Raw genomic sequence first — 24,297 nt, 5'->3', positions numbered from 1 at the left:
CCATACACGTTGTTTGCCCTCTGCCCTGAACACTGGGATTCATCCATGAAGAGAACACCTCGAATGTGAGCATTTGCCCACTAAAATCGGTTACGATGATGAACTGCAGTCAGGTCGAGACCCCAATGAGGACGACGAGCATGCAGATGAACTTCCCTGAGATGGTTTCTGACAGTTTGTGCAGAAATTCTTTGGTTATGCAAACCGATTGTTGCAGCAGCTGTACAGGTGGCTGGTCTCAGAGGATCTTGGAGATGAAGATGCTGGATGTGGAGGTCCTGGGCTGGTGAGGTTACACGTGGTCTGCGGTTGTGATGCTGGTTGGGTGTTCTGCCAAATTCTCTGAAACGCCTTTGGAGATGGCTTATAGTAGAGAAATGAACATTCAATCCATGGGCAACAGCTCTGGTAGACATTCCTACAGTCAGCATGCCAATTGCATGCTCCCTCAAAACTTGCAACATTTGTGACATTGTGGTGTGTGATAAAACTGCACATTTAAGAGTGGCCTTTTATTGTGGCCAGCCTAAGGCACACCTGTGCAATAATCATGCTGTCTAATCAGCATCTTGATATGCCACACCTGTGAGGTGTATAGATTATCTCGGCAAAGGAGAAGTGCTCACTAACACAGATTTAGACAGATTTGTGAACAATATTTGAGAGAAATAGGCCTTTTGTGTACATAGGAAAAAAATCTTAGATCTTTAAGTTCAGCTCATGAAAAATGAGGGCAAAAACAAAAGGGTTGCGTTTATAATATTTTTCAGTGTACAATCTCTTACACTTTTTTTTTTTTTTTTTTTTTTACTGCTTTGAATGGAATGTGTATCAGAGAGCACAGGAAACAGAAACATTGAACTCAGTGCAAATATGCATTATAATAAAATAATATAGCAATTTTCCTCAAGCAATTATTTATTGTAAAATATAAATATTTGTTTAAAATGCAATATTATATTATTTTCAACCAAACTACAGTAAACTTATTGAAGTTAAAATAAATGTTTTATTGTCTCTCTCACATTAAAATGTTTTAGATAAAATGATGATTAAAAGCGTAACGTGCAAGAATGCGATTCTGTATTTTTTTTTTTGCAATGTAATTTGGTATGTACTATACGTGTAATATGCCAAGCCTATGCAATACTCAGTTTTATACAATTTGTTACATCAGGTCTCTTCTCTTCTCTTTAAATTTAATAGAATTCAGGTTTTTATTATTATTATTAATCCATGTTTGTGCTAAACTTGATGATCATGTTATGCATATGATGAGCTTGATTTAAAAATGTGTTCTTCTTTGAAAACCAGAATATCTGTGTGACTTAGCAAAGAAAAGTGCAGAACCTTAAATATTTATTAACCATTGTACATCATATGTTTTGTTTTACATTTTTTCCAAATCATAAAGCTTTCAGATTTAATTTCTTGATATTGAATCTGAGATATAGCATGTTTTTTTCTACCTCTGGACTGCACTGTATATTACAAACCCGATTCCAATAAAGTTAGGACACTGTACAAATTGTGAATAAAAACAGAATGCAATAATGTGGAAGTTTCAAATTTCAATATTTTATTGGATGACATATCAAATGTTTAAAATGTATCATTTTAAGGGAAAATAAGTTGATTTTTAAATTTCATGGAATCAACACATCTCAAAACAGTTGGGACAAGGCCATGTTTACCACTGTGTGGCATCCCCTCTTCTTTTTATAACAGTCTGCAAACCTCTGGGGACTGAGGAGACAAGTTGCTCAAGTTTAGGAATAGGGATGTTGTCCCATTCTTGTTTAATACAGGCTTCTAGTTGCTCAATTGTCTTAGGTCTTCTTTGTTGCATCTTCCTCTTTATGATGTGCCAAATGTTTTCTATGGGTGAAAGATCTGGACTGCAGGCTGGCCATTTCAGTACCCGGATCCTTCTTCTATGCAGCCATGATGTTGTAATTGATGCAGTATGTGGTCTGCCATTGTCATGTTGGAAAATGCAAAGTCTTCCCTGAAAGAGACGACGTCTGGATGGGAGCATATGTTGTTCTAGAACTTGGATATACCTTTCAGCATTGATGGTGCCTTTCCAGATGTGTAAGCTGCCCATGCCACACGCACTCATGCAACCCCATACCATCAGAAATGCAGGCTTCTGAACTGAGTGCTGATAACAACTTGGGTTGTCCTTGTGCTCTTTAGTCCGGATAACATGGCATCCCAGTTTTCCAAAAAGAACTTTAAATTTTGATTAGTCTGACCAAAGAACAGTTTTCCACTTTGCCACAGTCCATTTTAAATGAGCCTTGGCCCAGAGAAAACGCCTGCACTTCTGGATCATGTTTAGATATGGCTTCTTTTTTGACCTATAGAGATTAAGCCAGCAACGACGAATGGCACCATGGATTGTGCTCACCGACAATGTTTTCATGAAGTATTCCTTAGCCCATGTTGTGATTTCGATTACAGTAGCATTCCTGAATGTGATGCAGTGCCGTCTAAGGGCCTGAAGATCACGGGCATCTAGTATGGCTTTCCGGCCTTGACCCTTACGCACAGAGATTGTTCCAGATTCTCTGAATCTTTGGATGATATTATGCACTGTAGATGATGATAACTTTAAACTCTTTGCAATTTTTCTCTGAGAAACTCCTCTCTGATATTGCTCCACTATTTTTCGCGGCAGCATTTGGGGAATTGGAAATCCTCTGCCCATCTTGACTTCTGAGAGACACTGCCACTCTGAGAGGCTCGTTTTATACCCAATCATGTTGCCAATTGACCTAATAAGTTGCAAATTGGTCCTCCAGCTGTTCCTTATATGTACATTTAACTTTTCCGGCCTCTTATTGCTACCTGTCCCAAATTTTTTGGAATGTGTAGCTCTCATGAAATCCAAAATGAGCCAATATTTGGCATGGCATTTCAAAATGTCTCACGTTTAACATTTGATATGTTATTTATATTCTATTGTGAGATTTATAAATTATTCCATTCCCTTTTTACTCACAATTTGTACAGTGTCCCCACTTTTTTGGAATCGGGTTTGTACATATTCTTTATGCAGTATCCAGGGCTGAACGATTAATTGCATTTGCGATAATATCGCGATATGAAAAAACATGATTTTCAAGCAGAGGTTGTGATTACACTCAGTCATGTGACATGTAAGAGTAAAGAGGTGTGTTCAACTGGACTTGAAGATTGGTCGGTGTATGACATCAAAGTACGGCGAGAGACATCTGCTCTCTTATAGCTCTCACAGTATTTTGATGATCAGTCTAATCAGCACTGCTTCAAGTCGAACACATCTAAGCAGTCTTCAGAGGAAGCATCAAGTTGGCATGCTACAGTGTTGCCAAGTCTGCGGTTTGCAGAACCCCTTATAAAATGTGTATTTTACCCCCTGGAATCGGTCTTTGTCAGGTGACGTCATACTTATGAGAAATGAAGTGTGTTATGGGTACCGCCGCCATTTGTAAGGTATCAAAGCCGAGATGTTTTGTAGCTGGAGAATAATCTTTTTCATTTGTTTCATTTCAGTGATAAAATGGTACGTTCTTGTTATGTGACAGTCTGCAATAGTAAATCACACGATAGAAAAGGTAAAAAAAAAGATATTTTAGGTATGATATTTTTGGTTTCCAATTTTATTTGAAAGATTTTTTGGAAAATGTAGTGGAAACCAAGAAGCATCGGATGGCCTGTGTTGCAGCAATGATACGCAAAAACATCACTTTGCCAACATATATCTGTTTATGTGTGTTTGCTCTTGACATTTTCATAAAGGTAAGAGATTTTTAATATGTGCTTGTTTTCTTTTTTCATAAGTAGCTTACGTTATATGTTGTTTTGGATTATCAATGCTATTAACAACAGACAACCAGGGAGCGAAGGAGCAGAAACATATCATTTACCATGAAATGATATGTAGTCATCTTGTGCATGGGTGTAAAGTATTTATTTTAAATACAAATAGTTATTTTACTTTACTTCTGAAATTAAATTTTGATTTGGGAGTTTGTACTTCACTCAAGTGCAATTTAAACTGAATACTTCAACTAAAATACATTTCTAATGACAAAATTATTTTTACTTCTTAAAATTTTGAAAAATACTTACTACACTTTTGTACATTTTCATTTCATATAGGTAGGTGTGACTAAACAGTAAGTGGGAGCAGTTAAGAAAAAACACTGCAGCCAGCTAAGACGGTGACCCACCAGCCTGCAGGAGATGATCAGCTACACACAGAGGAGCACACAAGGCTGAGATGGTCGGCTTCACACGACACCACATAGTGCCACAAACTGAATGTAACTTATGTGTGCACAGAAGAAAATGGACTGCTGTTGCATAAACTCAATGAGTTCAGGATGTCTGATAGTTTTTTGGTGACAATTATTATATAAATTATCATATCATATACAAGTAAAGTACTATGCAAAACCTGGGAACCTTTATTGCAAGTGTTCTCATCTCTGGCCCTAGAGGTCCACTTTTCTGCAGAGCTGAGCTTCAACCCTAATAAAATACACCTGAACAGGCAAATCAAGGTCTTCACGATTACTAGAAAGTTATAGGTATTTTGAGTTTGATTGAGGTTGGGACTAAGTTCGGTAGGAAATGGACTTTGAGAGCTAGAATTGAGAACCCCTGCCATTAAGGTTTTTATGGCCTCATGCTGCTTCTCATGTCAGACATAAGGAAAATTCTCACTTCATTTAAATACTTCTGTTAACATTATGCATATCAGATTAGATCTACAACCACTGTTTTAGACAAGTCTGACAGGCACAATATTATGCCTCACTAGTTTTTGGAGTCCTTTGGGCACACTGTAGCAGTGATCGACTGTTTAGAGATTTTTACAGAGAAACTAATAAAGTGACGTGACATACAGCCAAGTATGGTGACCCATACTCAGAATTTGTGCTCTGCATTTAACCCATCCAAAGTGCACATACAAAGCAGTGAACACACAAATACCGTGAACACACACCCGGAGCAGTGCCCGGGGAGCAGTTGGGGCTGCCTTGCTCAAGGGCACCTCAGTCGTGGTATTGCCGGCCCGAGACTCAAACCCACAACCTTAGGGTTAGGAATAAAACTCTTTAACCACTAGGCCACAACTTCCCAGTGTATGACCCAATGTTTCATGTCTACAAGCATCATTGCACTATTGAGTATTTGACAGATCATCTAGCACTTCTGAAATGGTTATCAGAAATGTTTGGCAGAATCATAGAATCTTCTACTTTCTTTATAGTACTTACACTGTGTCCACTTAAGAAAACAATATGATGATGGTTTATTTTGCTTGTCACAACTTATGTTATGCATTATAAACTGATTTTTAACCCAGTGTTGCATTAATAATAAAGTACAATGGTATTTTCATAAATGTGTTTTTGATTGTCTTCTTGTTATCAGTACTTGTTACAGCCAAATGAAGTACGGAAGCCAAATGTTAAACAAATGGTAAGGTTTGATGGTAGAGACTCACGTGATGTGCAAATCAGTGGTAGACAAAAACAATATAATCAAATATAAGTAAATAATATAATTTTTTATACCGTAAACAAGATAGTATTATTGAAGTACGCGGTTGGAGGCAATTTGCGGTCAGGTAGTATGGATCAGTGTTGTTAATCATTGACAATTTATATAGGTTACGTTCCTGAAATCTTTGCTGAAATTATCTAGCTATCGTATCTACTTGGTTTGCTTCTATTTCTCTAGTATGACGATTTAATTGGTCTTTACTGCACTGCTCTGTATACTTTCAATTCACTGCTCAATGCGACGATACCTTCAAAATGGTGCTTCGGTGACGTCACACATAATAAATACACATGACTGACAAAGACCGATACCAATGGACCCCCCTCAAAACGGAATTGGGCTAGTTTTGAACAGCAATTGGAGAGGAGAGATTAATATCCACACCTGCAAGAATCTGAGATTTGGTGGTATTAGGCACAGGAGGTGGTTCCTAGGAGTAGGTAGAGGGGCTGCTGTGAATAAAGTATACTGAGGTTTAGTTTGGGTAGAAGAGTTAGAAGGAAAATAAGAAGGGGCCGTAACCATTTGCAGAGGCAGCCTCCTGCACGGATTAGCCCCTGTTGCTTGGGGAAGCCCGTAGGAAGAGAAAGATGGAAATGAGGGAGGAGGCCAGTATGCTTGCATTGCTGGCTGAAGATGCCCTACCTGGGCATCTGCAGCGGGGGCTGCAGGCAATTGATGGGGAAAAGAAAAAGCGGAAGGGTAAAAGTAAGGTGGCTGAGCTTGAGCGACTAGTGGAGGCAGCATCACGCTAGCATCTACAGCTGGAGATAGAGTGAAAAGGATAGGAGGATGGGGGGTGAAAACTTTTGAACATGATGAAGATGGCCAAATTTTTCTTATTTTGTTGAAATATAATTTTTTTCCATTTAGTTCTGCCCCTTCGTAAGCAACAGAAGATACTTGTATATTTCCCGGAACACAAATTAAGTACAATTTACCTTGATCTTCAAATTCCAAAAGTTTTCATCAGTTAAACTTTTGTGAAACCCCCAGTATGATTTTTGAGATGTATCTCAAAATCAGACAGTCGCTGCTGGAAAGGGTTCAAATATGCAAAGATGCTGGAAAACTGAAGAATCTGCAGGAGCTTAAAGATTTTTCTGGAGAACAGTTCTCAGTTTAACTGTTCAAAACAAACAAGGGACTCATGCACAACCATCACAAAACAGAAAGACACACCACATCATCCAGGTAACCACAGACAGTATTAAGAACCAATGGTTCCCAAACTTTTGAATGGGGTTCTTTTAATAATTTCAGCAATTTTTTTTTGTCTTGTGGACTAAATGTAAACATCTTTTATGTACAATAGCTTACTCAGGACAGTACTAAATAAAAAAAAATAACATGCATTTAGTATGATCTCTCTTATTTTTTGAAAATTATTCACATTTTTACAGATTCTGCAAGGGGTGCCCAAACTTTTGAGCACCACTGTGTTGAAAATTATTCACATATATATATATATATATATATATATATATATATATATATATATATATATATATATATATATGTCCTATTTTCTACAGTCGTGGCCAAAAGTTTTGAGAATTACATAAATATTAGTTTTCAAAAAGGTTTGCTGCTAAACTGCTTTTAGATCTTTGTTTCAGTTGTTTCTGTGATGTACTGAAATATAATTACAAGCATTTCATACGTTTCAAAGGCTTTTATCGACAATTACATGATATTTATGCAAAGAGTCAGTATTTGCAGTGTTGGCCCTTCTTTTTCAGGACCTCTGCAATTCGACTGGGCATGCTCTCAATCAACTTCTGGGCCAAATCCTGACTGATAGCACCCATTTTTTTTATAATAACTTCTTGGAGTTTGTCAGAATTAGTGGGGTTTTTGTTTGTCCACCCGCCTCTTGAGGATTGACCACAAGTTCTCAATGGGATTAAGATCTGGGGAGTTTCCAGGCCATGGACCCAAAATTTCAACATTCTGGTCCCCGAGCCACTTAGTTATCACTTTTGCCTTATGGCACGGTGCTCCATCGTGCTGGAAAATGCATTGTTCTTTCACCAAACTGTTGTTGGGTTGTTGGAAGAAGTTGCTGTTGGAGGGTGTTTTGGTACCATTCTTTATTCATGGCTGTGTTTTTGGGCAGAATTGTGAGTGAGCCCACTCCCTTGGATGAGAAGCAACCCCACACATGAATGGTGTCAGGATGCTTTACTGTTGGCATGACACAGGACTGATGGTAGCGCTCACCTTTTTCTTCTCCGGACAAGCCCTTTTTTCCAGATGCCCCAAACAATCGGAAAGGGGCTTCATCGGAGAATATGACTTTGCCCCAGTCCTCAGCAGTCCATTCACTATACTTTCTGCAGAAGATCAATCTGTCCCTGATGGTTTTTTTTTTGGAGTGAAGTGGCTTCTTTGCTGCCCTTCGTGACACCAGGCCATCTTCCAAAAGTCTTCGCCTCACTGTGCGTGCAGATGCGCTCACACCTGCCTGCTGCCATTCCTGAGCAAGCTCTGCACTGGTGGCACTCCGATCCCGCAGCTGAATCCTCTTTAGGAGACGATCCTGGCGCTTGCTGGACTTTCTTGGATACCCTGAAGCCTTCTTTACAAGAATTGAACCTCTTTCCTTGAAGTTCTTGATGAACCTATAAATTGTTGATTTAGGTGCAATCTTAGTAGCCACAATATTCTTGCCTGTGAAGCCATTTTTATGCAACGCAATGATGGCTGCACGCGTTTCTTTGCAGGTCACCATGGTTAACAATGGAAGAACAATGATTTCAAGCATCACGCTCCTTTTAACATGTCGAGTCTGCCATTCTAACCCAATCAGCCTGACATAATGATCTCCAGCCTTGTGCTCGTCAACATTCTCACCTGAGTTAACAAGATGATTACTGAAATGATCAGACCTTTAATGACAGCAATGAAATGCAGTGGAAAGGTTTTTTTGGGATTAAGTTAATTTTCATGGCAAAGAAGGACTATGCAATTCATCTGATCACTCTTCATAACATTCTGGAGTATATGCACATTGCTATTATAAAAACTTAAGCAGCAACTTTTCCAATTTCCAATATTTATGTAATTCTCAAAACTTTTGGCCACGACTGATATATATATATATATATATATATATATATATATATATATATATATATATATATATATATATATATATATATATGCATTGTGATAGTTAGGATGGTTGGCTAAACAAGTTGCACCTGTGCCAAAATGGTTGATTATCTAATCATGCTCTTCTCGAATCTTGTCAATAAAACATCATATATTAATAAACTGTATACTGAATTTGATATTTTAATAGCATCTTAATACATTAAGCCATTGTCAGTGTTGTGGACTTTAGTGTCCTTGTTTTACCCCGCTCTTAGTTCCTGTTGTCCTTATTTGGTCCTTCCTGTGCCTGTCTTTGTCATTTGATTTCGTCTCCATTTGTGTCTCATGATCAGTTATCCAGTGTTGGGCAAGCTACTTGGAAAATGTAGTAAGCTAAGCTAACAGTTACTCTTCATTAAATGAAGCTTTACTACACTAAAGCTACAGCCCTGTGAAATGTAGCAAGCTAAGCTACAACAACACGGCAAAAGTAGTTTACTACATCTAAGCTATTTAAAAAAAATAAATAAATCATTTTTATATTGAACCAACATCATACCAAGTCAATGCTCTCTCAGTGATCAATACAACTGTCAGTCAAGCAGATAGACAGACATAATAGTTCAGTTTAGTTGTTTATTCAACAGCTGTTCCAAATCAGTTTCAACTAACACTTGCCAAATCAACTAACACTTGCTTCTCTAATCTTTTTGTATTCTATCTTTGTTTTCTTTTTATTTATTATACAATTAACAAAAGCAAAAAAGGCCTCTAAATTTAAAAAAAAAAAAAAAAAATCCTTGCTACATGTACTGCGTTAAGCTAACTGAGACTTTTTTTTAGCACTTATATATCATTGCTCTTTTGTTGATTTTGATTTCTTCCATTGTGCTCATTTGTAAGTTGCTTTGGATAAAAGTGTCTGCTAAATGACTAAATGTAAATGGTAACCCTTCACAATAAGGTTCATTAGTTAACATTAGTTAACTAGTGTAGGAACACAAAACTAAGAATGAACAATACTTTCAACATTTACTAATGCATTATTAAAATCAAGCTGTGTGTTTGTTGTCATTAATTAATGCACTGTGAACTAACATGAGCTACAAATGAACGACTGTATTTTCATTAACAAAGATGAATAAATACTGTAATACATGTTTTGTTCATTGTACGTTCATGTTAGTTACATTAGCTAACATTAATTAAATCTTACTGTACTGTATAATTTTACCATACAGATGTATAGGCCTACAAATAACTTAGGCTACGTTTATTTGCATTGTTGCATGTGTCATTCATTATTTTATTAACGTTTCACCAAAATCAAGTTTCGAATGTTTTCCCCCGTCATTAACGCCACATTCGAAGGCAGTACGGGCATCTACGGGCATCATGAACTTGCATGTTGTACAGTTTTCTGTCGCTATGTGGGCGCTCAGTTTTTTTTCTGTTATTTGGCCAAAGTATCATATTATAAAAGATTCAGCGCTTTTCACAAGCTATCTGACTGTGACTTCACAACAAATGCTAAGACACTCTTCTCCGCTCCTCAAATACAAAAAACATTAGCCTTTATAAATATAGTGTTTCTTGAGTAAAGAGAACGCTGTACTTATTGAATGCTGTACTTATTCAATTAACAGTTATTTTATTTACCTTCATACTGCAAACAAACTAAGATCCTCCAAACTGCGCGCCGCACTTCATTCACGAGAGAGGCGGGAAGAATAATGAGGTTTGACTGACAGTTTGAGGAGCCAATGACGTTACGAGGTTTAGTGGTGGTGGCGTCACTTTTACTGGTCCTGGATCATTGATCCTTAGCAGTTATATTTCCGATTTGAGCTTGAGTTTCAGAAATGCTTTGGATAATGTAACGTCAGCTTTTGTTGACGCTACCACGCTACTTGATCAAAAAAAGAGCTTAGCTAATGAAAAGCTATTTGATTAAGAAAGCAGCGACGCTACCACCACGCTACTAAGAAATGTAGTTAAACTACTAGCGTCACTACTTGTAGCGACGCTACTGCCCATCACTGCAGTTATCCTCCTCACCTGTCTGCCCCTCGTTATCTGCCCTATTTAGTTCTAGCCCATTCTGTTCTCCCTTGTCTGCTGTTAATTGTCATCACTGATGATCCTGTGTTTGAGATCTCCTTGTTTCCTGAATAAAACTCAATCGAAGTATTCTCCAGCATTTCCTTGTCCCTTCCTGCCTGAGAGTCTGTGACAACCATAAAGTGTTTCTGTTTTTCTATGGGAGGGAAACTTTGCGCATTGTGTTCATAATTTGCCGTTCTATGGCCACAGATTTGTGAGTCTTGTCTTTTTCTTCTACAGATGACTTGCAGGACCCTGTACATTATAGTACTAAATTAGTTTTAATCGTTTAATCACCACCACAGGTTCTTGTCTCCATTGGCAACACACGATTTGTGTCATTGCAAGTGACACCGCAGGTAGCAAAGAGTGCAAGTGGTGATTGGAAGTGACTTCATAATTTAGTTTCTTTTATCTTCTCTTCACAACCTGGCTACTGTTGTAAAATGTTGAGAGATTCAATCAAAAAGTGATCAATACATAGAACAAAATAAAAAAGACTGCAAGTGATGTCACTAAAGGAAGCGCAAGTGTCTAAGAGTGCAAGTCTGAGAGTGCAAGTGCAAGTCTGCAGCCAGACCCTCTTGAGGAGGAAAGCCTGTGTGTGTCCTATGCCTTAGCGGACAGCATGAAACCCACAATAAATAAATAGATAACAGAGAGAATAATAACAATAACAGTCTATGCTATTTTTCAATGTTTCAAGTGATGCAGGTGTTTTTTTTCCCTGTAGGTTTTTTAAATTAAAAAAGCATACATTTTTCAAAATGTTTAGTGAAATTATTTGGCGCAACCAAAAAAAGTTTGAGAACCACTGGTCTAAAGCTAACAGACAGTGTTTAAAAAGTGCAGCCCACATTTTTCCATATGTTTATTACAGTGACTTTGAATTACATAAACTACTGTGGTAAAGCATCAGATTTGTTTTTATATTTCTGTAATCTACTTTAGTTTGTTTGATTTGTATATTTATTGCTGCATTTACACTGCAGGTCTTGATGCCCAAATCCGATTTTCTGACTATATCCGATTTTTTTGACGACCCGCTTACATCATCTTTTAAAAGTGACCCGTATCCGATTTTTGCATTTACACTATACACTGCTTAAACTACCAAACATAGACATTCTGACCCGGAAAAGGAAGTAAAACAGCACGAAATACAATGGATACAGATGCAAATAAAATTATACAGTGTTTTGCTTTCCACAATATTTTGAAAAGTCAACAAAAAAATCAGCAAAACATTGGTCTCGTACGGAGGAGAAAAAAGCGCTTAAACCGTGCCTCCCCATATCTTGTGAAATGTCTTCAAACACGGATTTATTTTCATAACAACCCTGCATTTTTGCCTGCACTGTCTCTTCGCCCCAAAGACTTAAAAGACATGAAACCTCCGCATTGCTCCACTGTGTGTATCCTTCGTCCTCCATCGTGCCTATAATAAGTCATGTGATCTCAGTTGGTGGTGTTCACCTGAGTTGACGTCACTTTTTTAATGACGTACGACTCGCATTTACTGGGGAATATCCGATTTGTATGCTTACATGGCACACGCAAATCCACGTATCCGATTCATATCCGATTTATTACCACATATGAATGAGGCCTGAATCCGATCTGAGAAAATCGGAATCCATGCGGTTTTTTCCTGCTTACACGTTCACCGTTCATATCCGATCTGTGCCACATGAGAGGAAAAAATCGGAATTGGGTCACTTGAACCATGCAGTGTAAATGGGGCCTATGTTTACACCAGGCTTATTTGTCAGTGCTTTATGTTGTCATAATTATTACATGCTTACAAGGTTGGAAGTTCAACAAATCAGTCAATATACTACTGTGATTGTAGTTGTTTAATAAAAATGTCATTCATATCAATTCATGTAATGATTGTCACTCCTTTGTTGAATTTGCTTAAGTGTCATTCAAAATAAGTGTACCATCTTGCAAATGATGGAATTTTAGCACAGGACATTATTGTGAACATGCAATACAAGTATATACTTGATTCATGCTGTTTAAACATTTGTGCATAGTGAAGTGCTTGATCTATGCCCTTTGGATCACTGTGTTGATGTTTACATGTTATGCAGTGGGCATAAAAACATTAGCAATACAGTGATTTGATAATGTAAACGCATAGTTCTGGTTCAGCTAATGGAAGTGCATAATGCAACACACTCTCATTACAACAAAAGCTGATAGGTTGATGAGAGGGGCCTTTGTGCATTTCCATATTGTAAACACTATGTATTTATTTGAAAGAGGTCTTAATACATTATTGGATTTGGAATATTGGACTGTATTGGACTTTATGACCATACTTAAGTGATTCTTAATGAACTCTGTTTATTCAATGTTGTGGTCAGTTATATTTCACGTTCAGACTCTGCAGTTGGTATGCCTTAATTCAATTTGTAATTAAGAATTTGTATTTTTTTTTAACATGGTGAATTAATATCTCAAGTTTACTACATCTCTTGAAATGCCAATCACTATGTTAAATATTTTTTATAATATAAGTGTCCTCTGGATGTTGGTTTTTGTCTGAGCTTTGTGCTAATTGTCATGTAACAGACTTGTCATGTAACAGAAATACTGCCCAATTAAATGTTTGCTGTATTTCAGCAAAGCTACTTGCTATCAGGGACGTGCACAGGCATTTTGAGGGGCTGTGGCCGAAATCACTGGGTGTGGGGCAGTTATTGCCTGGCAAATGGTGTGCTGTGATTGTCACTGAGTACAGATTTGCAGATCATTAATAAATTTGGGTTACAGGTGCATTGTCATGGTCTGTCGAGTAAACCTGCCCTGAACACTTGCTGACAATCAGTTATAGTTGAGGTTTTAGGGAAAACTGTCATTGTTCTAGAATTGCATAAGGAACTGCTTTTGTGTCAGAGAATTTATGTTACAAAAATCTTAGCTATCCCATCTTCTAATGTCATTACCAGATTCTCCATAACATTTGGAAGATTGTTAATTCAGACCAAGTACCATTAACTAGAAGAGCATCGAAGTGCAGCTACAGTATACTTAAATGGCATTGTACTAAGTCCATGTTGAAGCAAAGAGACAGCTGGAAGTGCATTCTTAGCCCCACATTAAATTTGGAAAAGGATGAAAGAGTGCACTTCCAGACTGAATATTTAATGCTGCTATTTTGCACAAGGCAAGAGCTTCTCGTGTCAGAGCTACATGATCCACCCACTGCAGTATGGAATGCCAAACCTGACAAAATTATAAATAAATAAATATATAAATAAATATGCAAAGAAATGTAAAAATGTAGAAATAAATTAATAAATAAATATACAAAGTAATAATAATAATGATAATAATTCTGTCCTATTCTGCCTGTTTGTAAACGGTATTTTATTAATAGTAAAATTATTGATAAAGCTATTAATATTAATAATGTTATTAGTATTAATAGTAATTATTTATACTGAATTTGGTCCTCCACTGTCACTGTTTTAGTACATTAGCCAAATTAAGTGTTTCAGAATGCCCCAAAACCATTCCTTGAACTACTAACTGTATTTCTTTATACTTGAGTACAAGTTCTAAATAAAACTCTATGAAACACTCCATTACGAACATATGGAGCTGTATGAACCACTGCAAGCTGTAAAGTAAACAGGAAGTCTTTGTCTGAACTCTGAACTCTGGTTTTGCAAGGGGCACAAAAGATTTGAAAATATTTTTTCCTCCCACATCGTATTTTTCCCTCCAACATGCATGTCCCTTTAGGGCAGGGGTCACCAAACTCGGTCCTGGAGGGCTAGTGTCCTGCAGAGTTTAGCTCCAAGTCTGTTTTGCCTCAACACACCTGCCTGGAGGTTTCAAGTATACCTGAAATTGTTAGAGTTTGATTAGCTGGTTCAGGTGTGTTTAATTAGGGTTGGAACTAAACTCTGCAGGACACCGGCCCTCCAGGACCGAGTTTGGTGACCCCTGCTTTAGGGATTCCATAGTATACATACATTTAGGGTAATATTAAATGACTTAACATGTCCCTTTAGGGCAGGGGTTTAGGGTTATATTATTTTGGTCATATTGCCTACCTAAGACATTCATCCCACTATCAACAGGCCCATCATGTAGACCAGTGGTTCCCAACCACGTTCTTGGAGGCCCCCCAAAACTGCATGTTTTCCATGTCACCTTAATCAAACACACCTGATTCAAATCATCAGCTGTGTTGGAAAAAATGTGCAGTGTTGGGGGGCCTCCAGGAAAGAGGTTGGGAACCACTGATGTAGACTACAATTCTTGTATTTGGTTTGGGCACCACAAGTTGTCACTGTGGTTTCAAAGCTTACAACTCGTCTACTTTGACTTGATTACTATTCCTGAGGTAAATCATGCCCTCCTCATTACCCTAAGGACAAAGAAATGTATAAATAAATAAATGTCAAAATACATAAATGTAGAAATAAATAAATGTGGAAATAAATAAATATAGAAACAAATATGTAAATAAATATATATGTTTGGATTTATTTGTGTAGATATATATAAGTGTGGATAAATAAATGCGGGGGAAAAAATACATAAGGAAATAAAGGTGTAAATTATTTATTTATTTACTTTTCTTTGTGTGTGTGTGTGTGTGTGTGTGTGTGTGTGTGTGTGTGTGTGTGTGTGTGTGTGTGTGCTGAAAGCATCCTTTAGAAATGTTGGCCCATATTGATAGGATAGCATCTTGCAGTTGATGGAGATCTGTGGGATGCACATCCAGGGCACGAAGCTCCTGTTCCACCACATCCCAAAGATGCTCTATTGGGTTGAGATCTGGTGACTGTGGGGGCCATTTTAGTACAGTGAACTCATTGTCATGTTCAAGAAACAAATTTGAAATGATTCGAGCTTTGTGACATGGTGCATTATCCTGCTGGAAGTCGCCATCAGAGGATGGGTACATTGTGGTCATAAAGGGATGGACATGGTCAGAAACAATGCTCAGGTAGGCCGTGGCATTTAAACGATCCCCAGTTGGCACTAAGGGGCCTAAAGTGTGCCAAGAAAACATCCCCCACACCATTACACCACCACCACCAGCCTGCACAGTGGTAACAAGGCATAATGGATCCATGTTCTCATTCTGTTTATGCCAAATTCTGACTCTACCATCTGAATGTCTCAACAGAAATCGAGACTCTTCAGACCAGGCAACATTTTTCCAGTCTTCAACTGTCCAATTTTGGTAAGCTCGTGCAAATTGTAGCCTCTTTTTCCTATTTGTAGTGGTGATGAGTGGTACCCGGTGGGGTCTTCTGCTGTTGTAGCCCATCCGCCACAAGGTTGTGCGTGTTGTGGCTTCACAAATGCTTTGCTGCATACCTCGGTTGTAACGAGTGGTTATTTCAGTCAAAGTTGCTCTTCTATCAGCTTGAATCAGTCGGCCCATTCTCCTCTGACCTCTAGCATCAACAAGGCATTTTCGCCCACAGGACTGCCGCATATTGGATGTTTTTCCCTTTTCACACCATTCTTTGTAAACCCTAGAAATGGTTGTGTGTGAAAATCCCAGTAACTGAGCAGATTGTGAAATACTCAGACCGGCCCGTCTGGCACCAACAACCATGCCACGCTCAGAATTGATTAAATCCCCTTTCTTTCCCATTCTGACATTCAGTTTGGAGTTCAGGAGATTGTCTTGACCAGGACCACACCCCTAAATGCATTGAAGCAACTGCCATGTGATTGGTTGATTAGATAATTGCATTAATGAGAAATTGAACAGGTGTTCCTAATAATCCTTTAGGTGAGTGTATATATACAGGTCCTTCTCAAAAAATTAGCATATTGTGAAAAAGTTCATTATTTTCCATAATGTAATGATAAAAATTAAACTTTCATATATTTTAGATTCATTGCACACCAACTGAAATATTTCAGGTCTTTTATTGTTTTAATACTGATGATTTTGGCATACAGCTCATGAAAACTCAAAATTCCTATCTCAAAAAATTAGCATATTTAATCCGACCAATAAAAGAAAAGTGTTTTTAATACAAAAAAAAGTCAACCTTCAAATAATTATGTTCAGTTATGCACTCAATACTTGGTCGGGAATCCTTTTGCAGAAATGACTGCTTCAATGCGGCGTGGCATGGAGGCAATCAGCCTGTGGAACTGCTGAGGTGTTATGGAGGCCCAGGATGCTTCGATAGCGGCCTTAAGCTCATCCAGAGTGTTGGGTCTTGCGTCTCTCAACTTTCTCTTCACAATATCCCACAGATTCTCTATGGGGTTCAGGTCAGGAGAGTTGGCAGGCCAATTGAGCACAGTAATACCATGGTCAGTAAACCATTTACCAGTGGTTTTGGCACTGTGAGCAGGTGCCAGGTCGTGGTGAAAAACGAAATCTTCATCTCCATAAAGCTTTTCAGCAGATGGAAGCATGAAGTGCTCCAAAATCTCCTGATAGCTAGCTGCATTGACCCTGCCCTTAATAAAACACAGTGGGACCAAAACCAGCAGCTGACATGGCACCCCAGACCATCACTGACTGTGGGTACTTGACACTGGACTTCAGGCATTTTGGCATTTCCTTCTCCCCAGTCTTCCTCCAGACTCTGGCACCTTGATTTCCGAATGACATGCAAAATTTGGTTTCATCCGAAAAAACAAAAAAAGTACTTGGGACCACTGAGCAACAGTCCAGTGCTGCTTCTCTGTAGCCCAGGTCAGGCGCTTCTGCCGCTGTTTCTGGTTCAAAAGCACACGCCTGTGCACGGTGGCTCTGGATGTTTCTACTCCAGACTCAGTCCACTGCTTCCGCAGGTCCCCCAAGGTCTGGAATCGGTCCTTCTCCACAATCTTCCTCAGGGTCCGGTCACCTCTTCTCGTTGTGCAGCGTTTTTTGCCACACTTTTTCCTTCCCACAGACTTCCCACTGAGGTGCCTTGATACAGCACTCTGGGAACAGCCTATTCATTCAGAAATTTCTTTCTGTGTCTTACCCTCTCGCTTGAGGGTGTCAATGATGGCCTTCTGGACAGCAGTCAGGTCGGCAGTCTTATCCATGATTGCGGTTTTGAGTAATTAACCAGGCTGGGAGTTTTTAAAAGCCTCAGGAATCTTTTGCAGGTGTTTAGAGTTAATTAGTTGATTCAGATGATTAGGTTAATAGCTCGTTTAGAGAACCTTTTCATGATATGCTAATTTTTTGAGATAGGAATTTTGGGTTTTCATGAGCTGTATGCCAAAATCATCAGTATTAAAACAATAAAAGACCTGAAATATTTCAGTTGGTGTGCAATGAATCTAAAATATATGAAACTTTAATTCTTATCATTACATTATGGAAAATAATGAACTTTTTCACAATATGCTAATTTTTTGAGAAGGACCTGTATATGTATTTACATTTTTACATTTCTTTGTATATTTATTTATTTATTTATTTTTAAATTTGTCAGGTTTGGCATTCCATATTGTAAGGCACAGTGCATGACATAAATGCAGCATTGAGGTGTTATAAATGTGATAGTTACATCTGCATCTCTAAAGGGGAGGTGTTGTGTTAATGCATTAACTACTAAAGTAGAACAGCACATCTCTGTAGCAGTTTAAACCTGTTAATATACTAACCTGTTAATATAGAATACTGCACCACTATAATGTAACATTTCTATAGCACTATTATCTTGTTACTATATCATTATTACTTAAATTGACTATCTTAGTTTCAGATACAAAAGCAGCATTCTACAGTATTAGCACTATTATCTTGTTACTATATCATTATTACTTAAATTGACTATCTTAGTTTCAGATACAAATATATATATTATTACTTAAATTGACTATCTTAGTTTCAGATACAAAATAAGGTTTCTTCAGATGGAATAGCAGTTTGGATATTTAGTTTTTGCAAATTCAGTTTTGTGCGACAGTTAAAAATGACATACTCACATAAAAAAGTAATTGCAGAGTGGGCGGTTAATAGATTGTGTCAGCCAGACCTTAATATACTGGGCTGCCACATTAGCACCAAAATACACTGAACCATACAACAGTGACAAGCAGAAGGGGGATCTGTATCATTATGGTGTATTTTAGTCTGAGCAGTAAACAGATGGACAGACATATAAATTAATAAATTAACCCAAAAGCTGACGATGAGATGCAATAACAAGCAGAATTTATGGTGACTGAGAGAGCTCAGTGCGCTGCAACCTCAGAAAACACATGCAAATAGAAAAAGCACCAGCATTTTTACCCCCTTCGGTCCCCTTGAGCAAGGCGCCTGTAAAATGTATAGTATCTATTCTGTGTTAACTCATTAACTCATAAATGAACCATGTTTTACTATAGTAACTAGTTTAACTATTTACTAGGTATTTGCACAGTTTTTACAATTTTACTATAGTAACCATAATTATGCTATTTATGGTATACTACACAGTAACCACAAAGTTTGCATAGTTAATTTATAGTAACTATAGTTTAATATTTGTAGTTAAAATTTTGAAATACAAATGGTTGGCGAATATATCTGTCAAAAATGGCTGCCGTTACCATATACAGGTGGTGGTCATATAATTAGAATATCATCAAAAAGTTGATTTATTTCATTAATTCCATTCAAAAAGTGAAACTTGTATATTATATTCATTCATTACACACAGACTGATATTTTTCAAATGTTTATTTCTTTTAATTTTGATGATTATAACTGACAACTAAGGAAAATCCCAAATTCAGTATCTCAGAAAATTAAAATATTACTTCTAAAAGATTTTTAGAAATCTTGGCCAACTGAAAAGTATGAACATGAAAAGTATGAGCATGTACAGCACTCAATACTTAGTTGGGGCTCCTTTTGCCTGAATTACTGCAGCAATGAGGTGTGGCATTGAGTCGATCAGTCTGTGGCACTGCTCAGGTGTTATGAGAGCCCAGGTTGCTCTGATAGTGGCCTTCAGCTCTTCTGCATTCTTGGGTCTGGCATATCGCATATTCCGCTTCACAATACCCCATATATTTTCTATGGGGTTAAGGTCAGGCGAGTTTGCTGGCCAATTAAAAACAGGGATACCATGGTCCTTAAACCAGGTACTGGTAGCTTTGGCACTGTGTGCAGGTGCCAAGTCCTGCTGGAAAATGAAATTCTGCATCTCCATAAAGTTGGTCAGCAGCAGGAAGCATTAAGTGCTCTAAAACTTCCTGGTATACGGCTGCGTTGACCTTGGACCTCAGAAAACACAGTGGACCAACACCAGCAGATGAAATGGCACCCCAAACCATCACTGACTGTGGAAACTTTACACTGGACCTCAAGCAACGTGGATTGTGTGCCTCTCCTGTCTTCCTCCAGACTCTGGGACCCTGATTTCCAAAGGAAATGCAAAATTTACTTTCATCAGAGAACCTAACTTTGGACCACTCAGCAGCAGTCCAGTCCTTTTTGTCTTTAGCCCAGGCGAGATACTTCTGACACTTCTGAGTGGCTTGACACAAGGAATGTGACAGCTGAAACCCATGTCTTGCATGTCTGTGCGTAGTGGTACTTGAAGCACTGACTCCAGCTGCAGTCCACTCTTTGTGAATCTCCCCCACATTTTTGAATGGGTTTTGTTTCAAAATCCTCTCCAGGGTGCGGGTATCCCTATTGCTTGTACACTTTTTTCTACCACATCTTTTCCTTCCCTTCGCCTCTCTATTAATGTGCTTGGACACAGAGCTCTGTGAACAGCCAGCCTCTTTTGCAATAACCTTTTGAGTCTTGCCCTCCTTGTGCAAGGTGTCAATGGTCGTCTTTTGGACAACTGTCAAGTCAGCAGTCTTCCCCGTGATTGTGTAGCCTACAGAACTAGACTGAGAGACCATTTAAAGGCCTTTGGAGGTGTTTTGAGTTAATTAGCTGATTAGAGTGTGGCACCAGGTGTCTTTAATATTGAACCTTTTCACAATATTCAAATTTTCTGAGATACTGAATTTGGGATTTTTTCTTAGTTGTCAGTTATAATCATTAAAATTAAAAGAAATAAACATTTGAAATATATCAGTCTGTGTGTAATAAATGAATATAATATACAAGTTTCACGTTTTGAATGGAATTAGTGAAATAAATCAACTTTTTGATTATATTCTAATTATGTGATCAGCACCTGTATAAAAAACCTTACTACTCAGGCCTGCTGGTAAATTGCTGCTAAAAACTGGTCAAGGAAATATATAGATCTGAACATTATTTTATTGTCAAAACACTGCACATAAATCAGAGGTGGAAAGTAACGAATTACATTTACTCGCGTTACTGTAATTGAGTAGCTTTTTTGTGTACTTCTACTTTTTAAAGTAATTTTTAAAATCTGTAATTTTACTTTTAAGTATATTTTGTTTGAAGTATTGTACTTCGCTACATTTTAAAACACATTAATTACTGAGTAAAAAAAAAAAAAAATTAGCTCACTGGAAACTACTGCAGTAAATAATGGGAAGCAGGGCAAACTGGCGCTAAAATCACAGGAAAGATGCAGACGCACAAAACAGGCGTTAGTGGTGCAGACGCCGCTGAAAACGAAACCCCGTCATATTCTGAAGTTGAACTCGAAGGAAATGAAGTGAACCCCTGGCCATATTTATACTCTATTATAAGCTGTGCTTTCCTAGGGAGACCAAACTAGCATCTCGACAAGACATCAACCCTTCGCAAGCATGTAGAGGTAAGCTAAATAACTGCATCGTTGCATTGGTGGTTAAAATGAAGCTTTGACATTTTAGCAATAGGTTTTGCACAAATTAGCCAAAAAGACTGGTGCGGAGTGTGCGATATATATCGTCTGCGATAAAATCATAATTGTTGTTTTAATGATGTGCGCGCGCATTTATAGTGCGTTCTTTCACTGTGTAATTCAGTCTTGTAAAGTGCATTTAGAATGATCACAAAATTAAAGATATAGGGGCAGAAAATTTACATATTTATATCATTTCATATAGTAAATCAAAATCACACAAAGAATGCCGTCTTTTCCTCCAAAATCATCATGATTACATATTCACACATAATATATATGTATATATATATATGTGTATATATATATATATATATATATATATATATATATATATATATATATATATATATATAATATATATATATATTAACAACAGGTCATTAAACAAATTAATTAAGAGACTTGCGTTTTAGACACCATATTGCCTGTTTTTGCTCTATTTCTACAACAAATAATAATTCCAAACACAGCCACCATAGCACAGTTTTGCGTCTCTGAGCAACATGACAGTGTTTCGTTCCTGAAGGAATCAGTCGTTTTGATGTTTAGTTTTTATGTTCAATAATAATTTATTAATTGTTACTTGCTGACACATACTGCCCATTTTAATTTCACATTTAAAGTATCTTTTGATTTTTTTTTATAATTAATTTCTTATAATTTCAAATGAGAATTCAACATTTTATGTCTTGCATATCAAAACATTATTCATGCATTTGTAACTGCAGGTTAAATGCATTCTTGTCCTGCACTAAACAGTGTGTAAATACATCTCAATGCCACTTCCGATGAAGCTTCTGCATTTCCTCTGCATTGAAAAGATGAGTTTGTTGATACTGATTTGCCTGGTAACAGCCTAAATGTCTTATTTTTCTAAATAACTGATTCCTTTAATTAAAAACAACTGGTTTGAGATTAATAGGCCTATCCCAGGGGTGTCAAACTCAGTTCCTGGAGAGTTTAGTTCTAACCCCGCTCCAGCACAGTATCATGTAGTTTTCAAATAAGCCTAAATGATTAGAATAGCTGGATTAGGTGTGTTTAATTAGGGTTATATCTAAACTGTGCAGGACTGTGGCCCTCCAGGAACTGAGTTTGACACCCTAGGCCTGTTTCATTTTTGACTCCCTCCCACTGTTAAAATGTAACTAAGTAATTTTTACTAAGTAAATTTTTAACTAAGTAAATTTTAAATGAGCTACTTTTTACTTTTACTTGAGTAGATTTTTAGACTGGTACTTTTACTTGTACTTAAGTAAAATTTCATTAATGTAATGGTACTTTTACTTCAGTAGAATATTTTTGTACTCTTTCCACCTCTGACATAAATATATATATTTTTTGCAAACAAATGATCAGTAAGTAGGTTAAATGTTCACACAGATCATATTGTTTTACTTAACTTTTTTTACAACTTTGGAATCTAAACTGGGAATCGCTAAGAATTGAAACCAATAAGCAAAATCAGAATCAGAATGGATAAAATTCAAACAACACCCAACCCTAGCCACATGTTGTGAAGTTCACTGATTTATGAGAATATTTCACTGAACAAAATTATAAACGCAACACTTCATGCACTTCACCCATTTTTCATGTGCTGAACTCAAAGATCCAAGATTTTTCCTATGTACACAAAAGGCCTATTTCTCTCAAATACTTTTAAATCTGTCTAAATCTGTGTTAGTGAACACTTCTCCTTTGCTGAGTTAATCCATCCACCTCACAGGTGTGGCATATCAAGATGCTGATTAGACAGCATGATTATTGCACAGGTGTGCCTTAGGCTGGCCACAATAAAAGGCCACTCTAAAATGAGCAGTTTTACTGTATTGGGGGGGGGACTAGTCAGTATCTTGTGTGACCACCATTTGCTTCACACAGTGCAACACATCTCTTTCGCATAGAGTTGATCAGGTTGTTGATTGTGGCCTGTGGAATGTTGGTCCACTCCTCTTCAATGGCTGTGCGAAGTTGCTGGATATTGGCAGGAACTGGAACACGCTGGCGTATACGCCGATCCAGAGCCTCCCAAACATGCTAAATGGGCGACATGTCCGGTGAGTTTGCTGCCCAAGCAAGAACTGGGATGTTTTCAGCTTCCAGGAATTGTGTACAGATCCTCGCAACATGGGGCCGTGCATTACCATTATCATGGTGATGGTCATGGATGAATGGCACAACAATGGGCCTCAGGATCTCGTCACGGTATCTCTGTGCATTCAAAATGCCATAAATACAATGCACCTGTGTTCGTTGTCCATAACTTATGCCTGCCAATACCATAACCCGACCGCCACCATAGGCCACCACTCGATCCACAACGTTGAAATCAACAAACCGCTCACCCACATGACGCCATACACGCTGTCTGCCATCAGCCCTGTATAGTGAAAACCGGGATTCATCCATGAACAGAACACCTCTCCAAAGTGCCAGACGGCATCGAATGTGAGCATTTGCCCCCTCAAGTTGGTTACGATGACGATCTGCAGTCAGGTCGAAACCCCGATGAGGATGATGAGCATGCAGATGAGCTTCCCTGAGACGGTTTCTGACAGTTTGTGCAGAAATTCTTTGGTTATGCAAACCGATGATTGCAACAGCTGTCCGGGTGGCTGGCCTCAGATGATCTTGGAGGTGAAGATGCTGGATGTGGAGGTCCTGGGCTGGTGTGGTTACACGTGGTCTGCGGTTGTGAGGCCGGTTGGAATTTGTACTGCCAAATTCTCTGAAACGCCTTTGGAGACGGCTTATTGTAGAGAGATGAACATTC

General features: G+C 37.9%; 1 protein-coding gene across 1 annotated transcript in view; it reads left to right on the top strand.

Annotated features, from left to right (window-relative positions):
• LOC109051102 (fibroblast growth factor 12) overlaps nt 1–24,297 on the top strand; it is a 213,513-nt gene that overhangs the window by 73,835 nt on the left and 115,381 nt on the right. The gene's annotated exons all lie outside the window — the stretch shown is intronic.

Source organism: Cyprinus carpio, chromosome A2 (genome assembly GCF_018340385.1).
Source record: "Cyprinus carpio isolate SPL01 chromosome A2, ASM1834038v1, whole genome shotgun sequence".
NCBI classification, from domain to species: Eukaryota; Metazoa; Chordata; class Actinopteri; order Cypriniformes; family Cyprinidae; genus Cyprinus; species Cyprinus carpio.
Note: the sequence above shows the minus strand (reverse complement) of the source record. Positions and strands in the feature narration are given on the sequence as shown.